This window comes from Ictidomys tridecemlineatus (assembly GCF_052094955.1).
Source record: "Ictidomys tridecemlineatus isolate mIctTri1 chromosome 1 unlocalized genomic scaffold, mIctTri1.hap1 SUPER_1_unloc_6, whole genome shotgun sequence".
Lineage (NCBI taxonomy): Eukaryota > Metazoa > Chordata > Mammalia > Rodentia > Sciuridae > Ictidomys > Ictidomys tridecemlineatus.
The window spans coordinates 49451-67797 of NW_027520947.1; positions in this window are offsets into that span (position 1 = coordinate 49451).

Sequence of the window (18347 nt, forward strand, 5' to 3'; positions counted from 1 at the left end):
CGTGAATGTGCCCTGAATCCAGAAGAGGGAGAGAGAGGCCCAAAGGTGCCCTGAGCCTTCCTCAGGATGACTCGGGCTGCATGGATACCAGCATCTCTCTGGAGAAACCTTGCTCTCTGTATACATTCACTGAGCACCCTCTCTATACATGATACTGATATGCTCCCCGGTGCAATTTCAGCTTTAAATGGACAGAGAACGAGCTTACTGCCAGTTCCTCAAGGTTAAATGTTCCTCGGGAAGTAAAACATCTCACTTAACTGAATCAGAGAGTGCACTGTGTGTGGCTGCCTTGCACTGACCACAGCTTGGCGTCTTCAAGTGTAAACCAGTCCTTTGAGAGAAGTGCCAGGTGCCTGTCATGGTGGCTCTATATTCTTAGAAATTGAGTCAAAGAAAAATATCCTTTGCCTTAATGTTGACTTCCCAGGGCAGGGCTATCACCAGGATGGATCTAGACTATGGAGAGCTTTATGGCTCAATCCATGTTTAATGTCTTTGTCAAGAACTCACACTCGCCAGGTGACCAAAAGTCTCACTCTCTCATATGGCACCTGCAGACCAGTACTGTCCTTCTTGAACACAAAGTTGAAATGCCTGAAAGTTTTTTAAGTATGACATTTTTTTTCTGTTTGTATATATGTACAGAGATGCTGATATTTGATTAAGAGAATTTGATTTTTAAAATCTGAGGATTTCATTCAGATCTTTTTCAAGGAAGAACAGGCATCTGGAAAAGATAGGCTGTGCCTGTGGCCCCAGCAACTCAGGAGGCTGAGGCAGGAGGGCTGTAGTTCAAGGCCAGCCTCAGCAACTCAGAAAGACCCTGTCTCAAAAATAAATAAATAAATAAATAAACAAACAAACAAACAAATAAATAAATAAATAAATGAATAAATGAATAAATAAATAAATAAATAACTGGAATGTAGCACAGAGGCAAATTACCCCTGGGTTCTATCCTTAGTAGCAAACAAACAATCAAACAAACAAGGGATGGGATTGATCATGTTGATGTTGCCACTTGGTGTTGTGTGGAGGCCCCTTCATGGATGACTCAGAGAGGGACATGTGCTGTCTGCAGAACATGGCTGCCAGGACATCAGCTCCATGGCTGATATCCCTTGGGTGCCACACCCTTGAGGATGAGCTGACATTTTGGACCTCGAGGCCACCATGCTTTAAGGGCAGAAGTAGGGAGTAAGCTTGCCTTTTGCAATCTGAATATTAACTAGTCTGAGTGTCTAGTCAGAGTAAGGAAAGGGTCTTCAGAATCAGAATAAAATTAGATTATATTGGGTTCATCTGATGAGTCCCTACTCTGCTCCTGGTTCAGGGAAGCAATAACTCACTAAAGTCTGGGGTAATCTGTTAAGAGATGGCATATTTAATTTGGCAATTATTATTAATATAAACGATTATTAATAGATGAGATTTTTTTCAACTTAGTGATGAGATGGGGACCATTTCCTCTCCTCCCTAATGTGGATAATTATCCATGAAGGGAATAATTATAGATCTCATGAGTAAAAATCAAATTAAATAATTTTATATGCTTGGAGAAATATGAAATGTTCTCCTCATTAGTTTTCATAATTAAGAACCCTAACCTACAACTCTTTGATAACATAATGATAAATAATGTAATATTTTATTTTAGTTCTATATTATAGTCAGTTAGGAAGAAAATGAAGACAGAAGACACAGACCCCTGGAGAATTAGGTCAGGAAATTTGGAGGTTTGACCTAAGCTGTCTGAGGTCCATCATGAGAAGTCCTCCTTGGGTCATTCCTTCTGCATAAGAGGAAACTCAGACTCGGGGGTCCTTTGGTGTAACCTAGCCCTACCTTCGAATTGGGGTCAGGATGGAGAGAGACTTAGGACCCTCTCTGGATGATTGACACCAGCAGAAGGAAAAGATGCAAGAGAATCAAAAGCTTGAACAATAGAGTCCAAGGGACTTGGATGGCTCTTCCAAGCATCCCACCCAGCAGTAGTAGGTTACAGAACATTCTCAGGCCCCTGGAGCAGCTGCCTCCATGGGCCACAACTGGGTCCTGAGAAGGGAGCCAATGAATAGCCAAGAATAACCTGAATGATATTTCCTGACCACAATGAAACCCAGGTAGAAATCCATAACTCAGAGACCTGCAGCACTTGCCAGATGTTTGGAAGGTAAATGATACGATCCTGAGAAGATCTCGAAGTCCAAGCTGGGAAGGGTTTCCGGCTAAATGAAGATGAAAAGCAACATATGGAAACCATGGCCCGCAGGAAGGTGTGTTGCCAACAGCCTCCACGTCACTGATCGTCATGGAAACGCACATCCCCACCATCCCACAGTCACTGTGGCCCAGGGGAAGGACAGCAGCTGGCAAATGCTGAGGAGGGTGCCAGGACAGGGCACTCATTGACCCCTTCGGGGATGCAAGTTAGTAACCTGGGGAACAGTACAGAGCATCCAAAAATGTTGAAGAGGGAGCCCCCATATGACCCGGCCATCCCAGCACTGGACACGCACCTGAGGGCAAGAAATCACCTCTGCAGGCTGCAGGCCACAGAGGCTGAGCTCACTGCACCTGGGCGTTGGAACCGCCTGGATGTCCATCAGCTAAGCCTTGGGTCAGGAGAATGTGCTTCACATGCACAGCAGGGCACAGCCAGAGAAAGGGACAAGGTCCTGTCCTTGTGACAACAGAATGAATCAGAGGACATTACATTATGTGAAATAAGCCAGACTCAGAAAAACAAAGCCTGCATGATCTCACTCATGATGTGGAATCTTAAAAGCTGAATCTCATAAAAATGACAGTGGTTACCAGAGGCTGAGGGGGGAGGGCAGAGCTGGCAGATGGCACAGTGACAGGAAGTAATTTCTGCGGTTCCCTGCCTAGTGTGAGCATACTTCACAACCAGATTGTGGAGTTGGCAGAAGGGAGGACAGATATGTCATATGCAATGTATGCGCATAGTTATTTTCTAATTATACACACACAGCTATGCATGCAGACATACAGCCTTATGCACACATGCATACTTGTGCAAGAGAAGGGTGAAGCCTGTTTCCCTGGCTGTCTTAGGACTTAGTAAACTAGACAGCTCAGGAGGTCTCCTAGGATGCTGGGAGCCACTCTGGGAATGCCTCCTTTTGAGGGTTACCCATCGACTTCTCCACTGTGTCTCATCATTTTGACTTATAGTTGTGTTTCTAGACAGTATTTATGGTATTTTAAATATCTGCCCCTCACAAGATCAATCTTAGCTCACACAAGTACATGCTGAATTTCAAAAGCACCAACTTTTAGCCAGGGAAGCATTACCATGACACGGTTTTCACGTTCAAATCTGTTGGAAACATTGTCACCAACAATAAATCATCCTGTGAATTAACATTAAGTGGCAACTTAACAACCTCTAATATAATGTTTGTATAAAGATAAAATGAGATAATGGGTAGATGTCTCATTTTTCCTAAATGACTTCTATTTTTATATAATTCAATTCTCTGTGCACTAAATTAACTAAGTATCGATGATACAAGATTTTTTAAAAAAATGCTACACCTTCCCGTCAGATAATCCTTATAAAATTGCTAGAAGCAGACACAGCTAGATCTTCTGGCTGATATTTTTATGACTGCATAATCATGTCATTGAAATAAAAATACTGTCATAGTATACATATTTTTCTGATGTGGAGCTTCAAGTAGGCCACCCAGGATGATCGTCATTATGAACAGTGGTAAACCACAATGTTCCTGACATATTTTCACACAGATCGGTGGTTTTGAAACTGTGTTCCCAGATGTTGCTGTGTTTGGGTGGAGAAGGTGGGAGCCTTGTGAGGTTCGTGTCAGGAGGTCCTGCCTGGAGTACCTGACCTTTTGCCTTGGGTCCAGATAAAAGAGTAATGCCATAAAGAAATTTTATCCTTCCATGTTGTGTTTAGCTGTAAGCATTGGAAAACTAAAGTCAGAGTGATTTAAAATATGAAGACATTTGCTCCTGAGTTAAATGAATGTCCAGCAATAGTTATCTCAAGGTTGATTTCCTCAAAATTAAAAAACATTGTCTGAAAAGCAGTTTCCTTCCACTTGTCCTCTCTCACACACTCAACTTGTTATTTTTCTCCTTAGATTTTGATGCCTCATGATCCCAAAACAACTGCCTCCGCTCCAACCATCACATTGTCACAGAGAGCCTACCAGTCAGGGACAGAATGTAAGGCAAGTGAACAAGATTATCTGTGCATTTTTTTTAAATTAGGAAATGTTTTTCTCAAAACTCAGTAGATCGTATTTATGTTCCATTGTCCAGAAATGGATCACACGTGGGTCTCAGGGCCAAACATTGAGGGGAACTATGTGGTAGGAGTCAGATCCGACTTGTCCTGCTTGGTTCCCAGGGTGAGAACATGGCTAGTCCCACAGCAATGGTTTGTGAGCTGCGAGAAGAGTGGGATGGTGGCTGGGTGTCTGCCACAGGACCACAAGGACTTTGAACACTTTTAAGCACAGTTTAGTTTCCTGCTGGATAGGGACATAATGAAGAAAGGAGTGGTGACTTGCAGGGACCCCAGTTAATAGTAAAAGCCATCTTTAATTATCCCTTGCGCTCAAGCAGAAAAACCACACAGGTGAAAATTAGCTACTGTCTCATCACTTGAGTGTGCATGAGGGTTATCTTCCTGCTCATATATAACCTTAAAAAGAAAAAAAAAACACATAGCTCTAACAAATATAATTGCCATTAATGTCACATAAATCCATCAGCAGCATTAGGGGGACTTGGGCGTATGAGGCATTGGGAGGTGTTCTTGGTTTTGTTTTGTGTTTTAATGAAGTTTAATTTGGAGATGTGGGAAGATAGATTAATTTCAAGATTCCCTGAGAAAATCAAGTACCTGGAAGGCACTTTGAGGCCAAAAGGGCCCCCAAAGTGTTTCCTTGTTCTCTTAGAAGAAAACAAACAAGCAAACTATGTTTCATGACCACTTCTGTTGATTAGTTCTCATTGTTTAATAGAAAGTCATAGATGGTGTCACTATTTCAAGAGATCGGGGTCATTCACGTGACCTACATGGACAGCCACCATTATAACTTTGACAACTAAGGCAAATATATTCTCAAAACAATATGCAAAATTCACTCATTGCTGTGGTGCTAATTCTGCAAAAACTACAGAAAACTACATCCGTCTGTCACGGGTGACTCAGACGTGATGTGGAATCAAGCTCCATGAGCTCATTTTGGTGACATTAGTAGCTGAACCTCTGATGAGACATCCCAGGAAATAATCAACAGACACATTCAGATGTTTCTCCTGCAGATGTGAAGCCTTGGCAATGACTCACACAGTGGAAACTTTTAAAGAAATGAAGGACTGTGATGTCACATGAGGCACCACCCAAGTGCAGATGGATGGAGAAGGATGTGGACTGGTCCCAGCCATGAGGTGTGTCCCCTTCCATCAGCCACAGCCCCAGCACACATCAGGTTAGATACTCCAGTCTCAGCAGAGCTTGGAGGTAGACCTGCAGCTTCTTCACAAATTAGAGGCCCTGTTCTTTCTTTATTTTCTTTTCTTTCTTTCTTTTTTATTTTTTGTACCAGGAATTGAATCCAGGGCTGCCTAACCACAAAGCCACATCCCCAGCCCTTTTTATTTTATTTTTTTAATTTTGACCCAGGGTCTCACTAAGTTGCTTAGAGTCTTACTAAGTTGCTAAGGCTGGCTTTGATCTTGGGCACCTCCTGCCTCAGCCTCTGAAGCCATGGGATTACAAGAGGTACCACAATGCCCAGTAAAGTTCCCATTCTTTTAATAGACATTTTCATTTGTTTTAAAATATTTTAGCACAGGACTACCCATTTATTAAAAAACAAAGTAGAAAACACAGTTTAGAAAAAGATGTTGAGATTCATTAAAGACCTACAATCCAAGGATAAAGATGAACACATGTTGGTGGCTTTTTTCCCATATCCATGTTGTTTGTTTTTGGTGTTAAGTTTTTTGAGTTCGTATATATCCTGGAGATTAGTGCTCTATCTGACATGTGTGTGGCAAAAATTTGCTCCCAAAATGTAGGCTGTCTGTTAACCTCATTGATTATTTCTTGCTGAGAAGAAGCTTTTTAGTTTGAGTCTATCCCATTTATTAATTCTTGATTTCATTTCTTGCACTTTAGGAGTCTTGTTAAGGAAGTCGGGGTGAATATTTGGGCCTACTTTTTTCTCTATTAGGTGCAAGGTCTATGGGCTAATATCTAGGTCCTTGATCCACTTTGAGTTGAGTTTTGTGCATGGTGAGAGAGGGGTTTATATTCATTTTGCTGCATAAAGGATTTAAAATCAGCATACTATAGTAAGAAAGCCACATCAATGTTAAATAGCAGCTTAATTCACAATAGTTAAACTGTGGAAGCAACCTAGATGCCCTTCAATAGATGAATGGATAAAGAAACTGTGGTATATATACACAATGGAATATTACTCAGCATTAAAAGACAATAAAATAATGGCATTTGCCAGTAAATGAATGGAGCTGAAGAATATCATGCTAAGCAAAGTAACTCAATGCCAAAAATCCAAAGGCTGAATGTTCTCTCTGATTAGTGGATGCTTATCCATAATGGGAAGCGGGGAGGCATGGGAAAAAATAGAGGAACTTTGACGGAGTAAAGGGGAGGGAGGGGAAGGAGGGCTCAATGGGGCAGGAAAGATGATGGAATGAGATGCACATGATCACCCTAGGTATGTGTATGACTGCACATATGGTGTGGCACTACATCATGTACAACCATAGAAAGGTGAAGTTGTGCTACAATTGTGTACAAGTAATCAAGATGCATTCTTCTGTCATATATACCTAATTAAAATAAATAAATTAACAAATAAATAAAAGTAAAAAAAGTAGAAATATATATGAATGTGTGTGTGCGTTTTATGTACAATTGTGTTTTTGATTATCAGAAAGAAGATAAGTACAGAATGCATTCCCAAAATAATATCAGAATTACAAAACAATCAGGTGAGGTCTGTTTTTCTGCTGAGAGCCCATTCCTGACTTGATGTGCTGGCTGGGTTTTACAGGGAGATGTCTTTTTTATGAGCTCAACCTAATCCATGTGTCTGCAGCTTTATGGATGGGACTCTGCCCCCAGTCCCTGGCTACCTCAGCCTCAGGTGCTGTTCTGTAATTAGTCTCAAGCAACGTCATCACTTGATAAATACATCCTGGTTGAAATCAATAATCCATTAGCACAATGAATCTTCTGGACTTCAGGTATCTGGTGATGTGTTACTACTTGGAATGGTCCCAGTTGAACCTCTTTTCTCCTAAAGCTGCCCTCTACAGGTGACCTCCTATAGGTGACCTCTTGTGGACCACAGGGCGATATAGGTTGGGCCATGGTGGAGGTGGGGGACCTCTATAATAGCCCAACCAGCAAAGACAGTAACCCAATACTTACAACACTCATTCAGAGATTGATTCATCGTTCACAGAATTATTTCCGTTGGAATTGAGCAAGCAGGTGGCTGCAATTTGTACCAGTAAAGTTTTACCCTGCTACATCCACATTTCCTTCCTTACTGGCAGCTTTTGAACAAAACTGCTAATGTGCAAGTATTTATGCTGCTTGGCATTTTTTTTTTCTCTGCACACGATCTTTACCTCTATCCTGGGAAGTTTTAATCAGAAATGTAAGTGTCATCTACCAGAAACCCAATGAGCAAAATAATTAATGTATTTCCTTTATTTAAAGAAAATAATGTCTATTTAAGATCACTTGTGGAAAATTATGAGCAAGGACAAATTAGGATCCCACATTTTGGAGTTCGGCAATCTTCCCTGCTGGGCTCAGAGCTATCATTATAATCAGAATTCTTTTTTCTTGGAAAACTAAGATGAAATTTTGTAATTTCTAAATGGTGCAGGATGAGAGCACATAGGCGCTCTGGCAAAAAGTTAAAAGAAACTCAGATCAATGGGTAACAGTAAACAATCACAGAGGCGAGGTGCTGGCCAGCTGCCCAACCACTCTGAACACTCTTCCCCTCGTGCAGACACTCAAGGACCTGGATTGGGTTTCTTGAAGTCATGGTGACCAAGAACAGAGGTGCTACTTAGCCTGGAGGAAAGGATACCTCCTGCCCCAGGCAGGTGGACATGCTTGTGTGGTGTGTGGCTTGTATTTCCAAGGCAGGGCATGAGCAAAAGCTGACAAGAGCCCACCCCACTACCTCCCCCAATGTCACTCCTTTCTCAGACTTCCCCAGCTGCCTGGCCAAACCAGCATGTGCCAAGGCACCACTGACCCCAACATGTTTCCAGTCCCCTGGCGTGTCCCTGAGACCTGTGGCAAGTCTTACTGTTCTTCAGGTGTTAAAGAGCCACCACCTGTGAACTGTGCTTGCTCTCATTTTCTGATTTTCATCCTGCCCTACCAAAGATGCCTACCTGACCTCAGGCAGGTCCCCACTTCCTGAAGTTCTCAGTGCCTGTTGCTCCGGGACCTTGGAGCAAATGATCTCTCTGTACTTCCATCTGGAGAAACCTAGCTACCATCTTAATAAAGCCATCTTTATATAGTGGAATTTGACAAGCATGGCACTGTTGATATTTTTGACTGGATAATTTTCTACCTGGTGTAGGATACTTTGCACCCTAGATTGCATCATGGGTGGCCATCCTGTGTATTGTGGGGTACAGCATCCCTGACCTCTTCTCTTGGATGAAACCATGCCTTCTTTCAAGTCCTGACAACCAAACTCTTTCCAGACTTATCCAAGAATTCCCAGTGGCCTGTGTGTCCACTAGTTGGCTCCATTTTGTCTCCATTGCATTCAGGCTTGAAGATCGGGTGTCCAGCATCAACAAGGGACAGGATCATGCAGGCATTTCTGGCAGGCTTCATGGGGAGCTATGTGCTGCTGGCTCTGACAGCAGCTGTGTGGTCTCCTCAGCCCCCTGGACATCATGTGGCTCCATCCCCAGGTCTCTGAGTTCTGGGCCAAGGAGGCGTCTTTGGGTTCTTTAACTGAGTCTTGCTTACTGGGAAGGCAGGGGACTTTGGGGACACTACTCCCCACTCTTACCAGGGAGTCAGCACTTTTCTATTCCTCCTGCCTCCCCTATCCCAGGTCCTTTGGGACTTTGGGAACCTTTGGCTCAGAGCTCCTAAAACAGCACCAAGAGGGCAAAAGTCTTCCTTGTGGCCCACGTGGGGCTTCCTACCCCCACTCCAGGCCTCGCCCTGCACGCTGACTGGCACCCACTGTGGTTCAGGTGAGAGTGTCATTTCTGCTGTGATGGGCTCCACAGAGTCGCAGACCCAAGGTTTAGCAAACCTGAGGGTGCCGTGGCATCGAACTCATCTTCCTTGCTTCCTCTGCATACCCACAGCTCATCCAGGTCCTCTTAGTTTTGATCTGCCACCTGTTCAGAGCCTGTCTGGGGATCATTCTTGAGTCTTGAAGTGTCCTTATTCTCACATGCAATGGAGCATCACGTTTGATCATTCCAACACTAAACACCCTCCTCTCTGTCTGAACTTCTACCACTCTGCTCTGGCCTCTCCTTGTACTTGGACTCTTGCTGTCCCCTCCAACTTCACCCCAGGTCTCTTCTTGTGTTGCCGTACCACCAAGGACCTGTAGAGTTCTGTGTAAAATATTAGCTGCTCTGCTTCTCTCGTCTGCCTGAAGGCCACCAGAGATCATTTCAATAACTAACCATCACCAACGCCAGTTGACTTCTCCAATCCACTGTGCATCTGTCTCTCTCTTTTTTAAAAAAAAAAAAATTTAGTTGTAGATGAACACAATACATTTATTTATTTATTTATATATGTGGTGCTGAGGATTGAACCCAGGGCCTCACACATGCTAGGCAAGTGCTCTACCACTGAGCCACAGTCCAGCCCCGCATCTGCCTCTCTTGTGTGTGCTAGGAAAACGGGTCTGTTGAACTTTCTCGAAATGCCTAAGTCTCCCTAGTTTCCCATCCATGCAGGTGGGAATCTCCTGTTGAGATGGAGCCTCTGCCCAACTGGTACCCACAGTGCGGAGACCTCCACTCTCAACCCAAACCCCCAACTGGACCTGAGGCAAAAGCATGAAACAATTTTTCTTGTGGTCATTTATGTTTATGCCACAGGATGAAGATGCTGTTGGTACCCAGAGCACAGCCTGGCCACCCTTACTGGTGCAAACACAGCCCTGCCTAGATACTGTGCCAGATGTTGACACAGAACAGGGAGGGCACCCCCTTTTCCTCAGGAGGGCAAAGTCGGGCAAAGATGACTGAAAAGAGTGGCCATGTGAGTCATGGAGCCATGGAATGTCATGGGGACACACTGAGCTTCACTGTATGTTTCTCCAAACACACATTATTAAATGCTTTCATCCTTTCATGTATTTCTATTGCTTGATCACTATTGTCAACCACAAAAATTATCAGAGTGAGAATTACCCACCACTGTCCTTCAAGCAGGTCTGTGGCTGTCATGTGTCCCATTGATGTGGCTGCCACTCACAGATATAAATTAACAAAAAATCAGCCTAGACCTTAGCAGCCCAAAGGGTATTCCTTGACATGTTGAAAACTTGCATCCTAAAATCATTCCTGACGTGGGAAGATATTTGCTCTAGACTGAGGATGGATTCTCTTACTTCTGAAAGTATCTGAAGGCCATAGAACATCAGAAGTTCACCAGCACAGTAGAAGGTAAGGAATTTACCAAATGTCTGTGTGTGCACACGTGTGTTCCTCTCTCCCACAATCCTGTTCATCTATTGACTTGGTCACTGCTGACCTGTCCCAGGGAAGGATCAGTCCAACAACATAGTCCTAACCCCAGCATTAACCAACTGATCTCCAACCTAATGACAGGACTCCAAGAGCTAACGGTGGGTTTGTGGTGGAATGAAATGAAATTAGTGATTTATTTTTAGCATTTAAAAAAATAAGTATTATTGCATTTAAAAATACTTTGTATTAAAGGAGCTGTTTTATCCCTGCTTAGATCTCATCGCCATGTGGGAGATCTTTCCATCTTTCACACTAAGCCATCAAGGAGCAGAATAGCCAGTCTGGTTAGAATCATCTTGAATCAGGAGCACCTACTAAGCGAGGCTCCCCTGCAGTCTGATCCACTTGCTCTGGCATCCTGGGGCAAACCCACAAGGGAACTGAGAGCACATGTTGCCATTAAGAAGTGATTGATTGGTATTGCCTCTCAGGGCCACTGGAAGGAAAAGTGAAACACTTCATATTATGCATTTCATATTAATTTTATGATATTATGATGGCATTCACAGAGCTGATAGCACTGATGCTATAGCTGATATTTCCCAAATACTCATTCTGTGTCAATATCACCAAAGTAATTGCATAGCTCTTCATACTCCAAAGCTGTGTTCCTGGATAACTGGTAGTTTTGAAAGTAAAGCTTATTAATCCAAAGTTATGATTAAAATTATACAAATCAGATTGTTTTTCTTTTAGGCAATATGCAACCTATTGAAAATATTTATCTAAATTATAAAAATTAAATTATGTTAAACTATAAAGTAAATTAGATTAAGCAAAGTAGCTACCATCTTTTTAAATTTTAAATATACTCCCTTGATTGCCAGAGAAGTAATTCCTATTAGTAATTTATTTCTACATTTAAATTATGCTAAAATTATCTCCAAAATTAGCTCATTAAAAATTCAATGACATTCTTAAGTTCATGAAAATAACCTTTAATTTGGCTTACAGATTTCATTTTGCATTTATATTCAGAGGAGAAAGAGACTGTCATTCAGGAAGGTAGAACTCTTGGCAAAACAGGGTTTTATGTTTTGCTCTTGGGAGAATTGATACAAGAGTTTGCATCCAAGTATCAGTTTGGGAGCTCACATCTGGTCCCCTCGTCCTGTCATACATCATCTTCCCTGTTTAGCTTTGTGCTTTCTTGCAATTTTGCAATTGAAAACACATCCTAAACACGACATTCAGTCACACTGGGCTGGCTCCCAACACTCATTCATTTTTTAAAAGGCACATGGTCGCCATGTACCTAGAGTATGAGCATAACAGGCAATTAGGAGTTATTCTGGAAATTTCATCACATTAAGTCATCTTTAAGTTTTCTGAGTTTGACTCACTATGATCTGGAGACAGTCTTTAAACTCTGGCCACCACTGGCTGTGTTTGAAAGCAATATTCTAGCAATTAGCTTCTTCCCTATGTGTAAAACTATTTTTTTAAAGCAACAATTCTTTTGCAGATAGCCAGACATCAGCAGCAATTTTAATAAGTGGTTTGAAAAATGTTCCCTATTTGTTTAAGATCAGAGAATATCTACCAGATAGCAGATCACCATCCTATTATTTGTTACATTTATGGAGCGCTTACCCATGTCCTGGTGCATATTCATGATCTGCTGCTGGTTACCAGCTCCCCCACTCCACCCCCCCACCCAGGCACACATCTGAAATTCTCCTTTCCACTCAAGACATATCTGGTTTCAGCCAGCCCTGTAGATTGAACACAGCATTTCCCAATTTCCTTGCAGCCACACGTGGTCATGTGACTCAAGTTTGGTCAATAAAATAAGGAGGATGGGCAAGCACCATTGGCAAACATCTTTGAGGAAGGCTGTCTTCCTATACCTGTCTCTTCTCACTGGTTGTAATCGGAGGTGAGGATTCACCATCTTGAAGGACATAAGGAAAGATAATACCATGGGGATAGGTAAGGAAGAAACAGCAAATGCCCTAACCTGGCCACTCTCTAACAAGTCCCTAATGTTTATGAGACCTGGGAAAGTGCAGATGACCACCGGTCTAACACCCCAGGGAAGACAAGCAGGATTGCCCTGTTTGAAAGGCAGAGAGGCAGGGGATCCCAGAGACTGAGTCACATGTTGGTTTTGGGGTGACATCAGAACTGGAAGTCAGAACTGGGGTGGTGACAGGGCTAAATAGGAATTCCAAAAGTCGATGCAACACACTTGCTGCAAGAGGCAGCCTCTCATTCCAACTGGCAATGGGTTCCATGAGGGAGGCGGTGAGAAGCCCATCAGTGTGAAAGGCGGCTCTATGCTCCCGGGAGTGCTTGAATTCCAGCATCAGCCCTGGGAATGCACGCCTCCTTCTCTCCTTCCTCCTCAGGGGCTCCCTGAACAGGTGGACACTGCTCAGCCTTGGAACTGGGGAAATCACAGAGAAGTTGTAAGCTTCTGGCCAAGGGCCAGATGTGACCAGCAGAGAGTCCTGGGGACCAAGGCTGCTTGCTTCTACTTGCCCAAGGGCGTTTGACGGATGGCTTCCACCTTCCCTATCTCAGAGCACTCCTCGTGTTCTTGGATGGGAACGACATGTGGGTGCATGTTCACAGGGTTCCAGTCCTGCTGGGGCAGAGCCCTTCTTTTCTCTAGGGTGACAGGGGAGCGAAAACAGCCTGGGGGTTCCTCTTTACAACTGCACAGACGGAAGCCATGTAGATTCCTAGCCAGGCCCTGTCCCCCGCTCTGCGCCACCTTGGAAGCAGGGCACTTCCCTGACTCCACTTCTGCTCTGGGCTGCATTATCACTCCCATAAGCGGGGCAAGAGGTAGATTCTAGAACAGCAATAACAGGTGCCCAGACTGTAGGTCCCATATGTTCAACAGAGAGCTGGAGGAAACCCACACCATCTGGGGGCTGTGGGAAGATTTTTTCATAGCAGTGGCTGGAGCATATGTACCCAGCACTCTGGGAAGAGGCTGAGACTTTCATTAGTCAGGGTTTCTAACAAGATTGGGTTAGAAATTGAGTGTTGGTTCTTATTGCTTTTTAAGAAGATAGTAGCTCTGCAGCACTGGTCTTTTACAAAACAAACCCAGCAAACATTTTAGTCCAATAATGAATATCTGGCTATTGGGCCAGGGAAAGAGTTAAATTAATCAATACAAGACTCAATGCAAAGAAAAACATCTGTATAAACTTTTTTTTGAAAATAGTTTCTGAATTAGCATTTGGCTTCTAACACTTGACCCTAAAATAATAATAATAATAATAATAATAATAATAATAATAATAATAATAACTACTATTATTTCTGCACTATTTTTAACCTAAAAAATTAATACTAAAACCATTTTTATCTTGACCACATATACCTAAATTAGAGATAATTAACACATTGATAATACTCTTTGTCTACAATTTCTAAATAGTTTCTACTTTTAGTACTTTTAATAAAATTCATTCTTAAATCAATAGTTTTGTTGAGGCAAAGATCAAGATTCTGGGAATTGTGATTTTCTTTAATTATAATGTGAAGGGGCTAAATTAAAATTTTATGTTAAGGGAACCTCAGAATTTGGTTACTGAAAGTCAATTTTGAATAGTACAATACAGCATACATTGTAAATGCATTTTAAATAAATAGAATCCATTAGGATCCATTACTGATTGTTTTACTATGCATAGCACCTATTTCCACAGTAAGAAAATATTCTATGTGGAAATGCAGAAATCAGAGGAGGGCATGTGAAAATTCCTATAGTGTTAGGATTTTAAGTCTTCAAGGAGTCTTTTAAGGTAGACGTGGACTTTCCTGGCACCTTCTTTTGTGCCCTTTCCGCCACCACGTTTTTATAAAAGATTACAGAGGACTGTTGGACCATTTTGAAAATTACACCTTACCACTCAGGACTTTATTGATTTACCTCTATTTTCCGTGAAGTCGAGTTTCAAGTTGAAACTGCGACAGAGATACTGTGTTTGTGGTGACACCAGGGGAGTGGCTGTTTGAAGATTTGTGCTACCTGTGTCCCTGAAAGGGCAGGACCCACCTGGCTCACCTGAGTTTTAGCTGTAGAACCAAGGCATCATTTCTGCTGTTTGCGTAAAGCCTATGAATTAGGGATGGGCCATATGCCCATTGTGGGTTTGAGCTTCTTGGGGTGCAGGCATCTTTGGGGATGCCTAGTGGTAGAGCAGGTGCAGACTTTGGTTGACATACAGACCTGGACTCAGGTGCAAGCCAAACTGTTCGTTAAACATTTGTCCTTGGACCAGCAGCTCAGACTTACTGAAGCTCACATCTCTCCTCTGTAAGAAGGAAGCGTGTGCATCTTTCAACTTTTGTGATGCTCCAGCTCAGAAGCCGGAGAATGGGCACAATCCCCATCTTCTGCCTTCTGTCCTTTTCTCTGAGTGCTACTTCTTCCACTGCCCTGAGTTTCTGCAGCAGCCATAAAATGTGTGACTCCCAGAATCAGTAAAAGGCACAGAGTCCTCCCTCCTTGGACAGCCAATAAATTTTGTTTCCAGTGTCACCTCATTCAACACAACACATGGAGATGGCAATCCAGGCAGATATTTGTGCCTTCAATAAAATTGCACTATGACAGGCAGGATTTGAACCCAGAGCCCTGGTCGTCACTCCTGTAGTGTGTTGAGAAGGTGCCTCAGGGTCATGAACTCTGTGGCATCTCCATGGTTCAGGGTTAGCTCCTGCCTTTTTCAGGGAAAACTCAGTGCATGTCAATTATATATATTTTCAAGAATTGATACATTAAAATCACACATGCTCATAGGGTACCATGTGATGTTTTGATACGTGGACATGATGCATAATGTTCAAATCAGACCCATTTGATCTCTTTAGGTGGGTATCATTTCTTTTTGGTGAAAATATGCAAAGCCTTTTCTTCTAGATTTTTTGAGGGGGATTCTACTTTATCATCCTCTGTGGTCCCCCTTGGTGCAAGAACCCACCAGAGCTTACTTCTGTCCAACTGTAACTTGGTCCCCACTGATCAGCCTTCCCCAGTCTTCCTGCTGCCCAACTCTCCCAAGCCTTGGCTAACCATTCTCCTACCCCAACTTCCTCACACTCCACATGTGAGAGCATTTCAATCATTATCTGGATGCTGAAGGAGATCATTTACTCTCCTTTCCACAAGACATTTTTGTCATCAGATGAGTCTCTGAAGATGAGGCTACCTGGAGCTGCTGGGACCTGCTGAGCCTGGGGATCCAGCCACGTTTGAGCTGGCCTACCTGGACTTCCCGGTTCCACAGGGCACTACGTTACCTATCATAGTGAGGCTGAACTGACGTGCTGCCCCCAGAGACCCTACAGAGAGGATATCAAGCCACTGTTACTGTGTACAGCAGTATATGTAAAACGTAGACAAGATGCAAATGGGTATGCACATATGCCCATCTACGTGCATTAAGGAACATAAATTTAGAGGCTGAAGCTAAATATATCTAAATGAAGAAAATGTCCATGAGAACCCCTTGGATAATGCCTACAATGACCAATATGCATAAAGAGGAAACACACTGGGAGCTAACCACTGGGCATTCTGCAGTGGGGAACTGGCACACCTCACTCTGCTACCCCTACATTTCTGTTTTATTTTTTACTGTATGTTCTCATTTTTATGGCTGCTTTCTTTCTGCCAGCCAAACATATATGTTGTTCTTTCCTCCAGTTTCTTATGCAGAGTATTGCATTATTAATTTGATCATTCTCTTCTTCTCTTAGTGTGCATTTGATGGTACATGCCTTCCTGTCAGCAACAGCTTATCTTTTTTCCACAAATTCCAACATATTATTTTAAATAAAAATATTTTCTGACCTTTCTTGTGACTTCTTCTATGATCCACAGATGATTCTGAAGTGTGTGTGTTTGATTCCAGAAAACTGATAACTTCCTAAAATTTTTATTGTGTTTGGTTTGCTTATAAGAATGTCACCTACAGCACAAGAGTTAAAATCAAGAATAAACAAATGGGATGTATTCAAACTAAAAAGTTTTTTCTCAACAAGAGAAATACTAAGAGAGGTAAATAGGGAGCCTATATCCTGGGAACAAATTTTTACCCCTCACACTTTAGAGAGAGCTCTAATCTCCAGAATATACAAAGAACTAAAAAAATTAAACAAAAAGAAAACAAATAAGCCAATCAACAAATGGACCAAGGATCTGAACAGACAATTCTCAGAGGAGGATATACAATCAATCGATAATTACACGAAAAAATGCTCACCATCTCTAGTGATCAGAGAAATGCAAATTAAAACCACTCTAAGATACCATCTCAACTCCAGTAAGAAAGGCAGCCATTATGAAGTCAAACAATAACAAGTGCTGACGAGGATGAGGGGAAAAAGCGTTACACTTGTACATTGCTGGTGGGACTGCAAATTGGTGGAGCCAATTTGGAAAGCAGTATGGAAATTCTTTGAAAAGCTGGGAATGGAACCACCATTTGACCCAGCTATTCTCCTTCTCGGACTATACTCAAAAGACGTAAAAAGAGCATACCACAGGGACACAGCTACATCAATGTTCATAGCAGCACAATTCACAATAGCTAGACTGTGGAACCAACCTAGATGCCCTTCAATAGATAAATGGATAAAAAAAAATGTGGCATTTATACACAATGGAAAATTACTCAGCACTAAAAAAAATAAAAAAATCATGGCATTTGCAGGGAAACGGATGGCATTAGAGCAGATTATGCTAAGTGAAGTTAGACAATCCCTAAGAAACAAATACTAAATGTCTTCTTTGATATAAGTGGGGTGACTCAAAACAGAGTAAGGAGGAAGAGCATGAGAAGAAGATTACCACTAAACAGGAAAGAGAGGTGGGAGGGAATGGGAGGGAGAAGGGGAATTGCACGGAAGATGGAAGAAGACCCTCATTGTTATACAAAATTAGATATATGATGGTGTGAGGGGGAAGAAAAAAGAGAGAGAAATGTGTCACAGTAGACTGGGTAGAGAGAGGTGATGGGAGGGGAGGGGAGGGGGGGATAGGAAGGGGATAGGAAAGGCAGCAGAATACAATAGACACCAGTATTGCTGTACGTATAAACATGGCTGTATAACCAATGTGATCCTGCAATCTGTACACGTGGAAAAATGAAAATTCATACCCCATTTGAATCAAATGTATGATATGTCAAGATCATTGTATTGTTTTGAGCAACTAATAAAAAAAAAAGAATGTCACCTCCATTACTTTAGACTAATTAAGGTTTGTTTTATTTCATAGGATGGAGTCTACTTCAGCAAATGTCCCATATGCACCTTAAATGATATGCATTCTGCTGCCGGGTGATGTGCTGTATCAGTTTCACGTGGACCCTGTTGATTTGCCTGATTTAAGAATGTCTCTACGCTTGGCTGACTTCCTGTCTGAGGAAGAGCTCAAGTATGCTGTGAGGCTACTGAAGATTTCCATTCTTTTAGGAATATATTTGTTTTTCTTTCCTGCTCCCAGAGGTGTTGCTTTTTTTCAAGCTGTATTGTTAGGGAACACAACTTAGGATTGAGATGTTTTC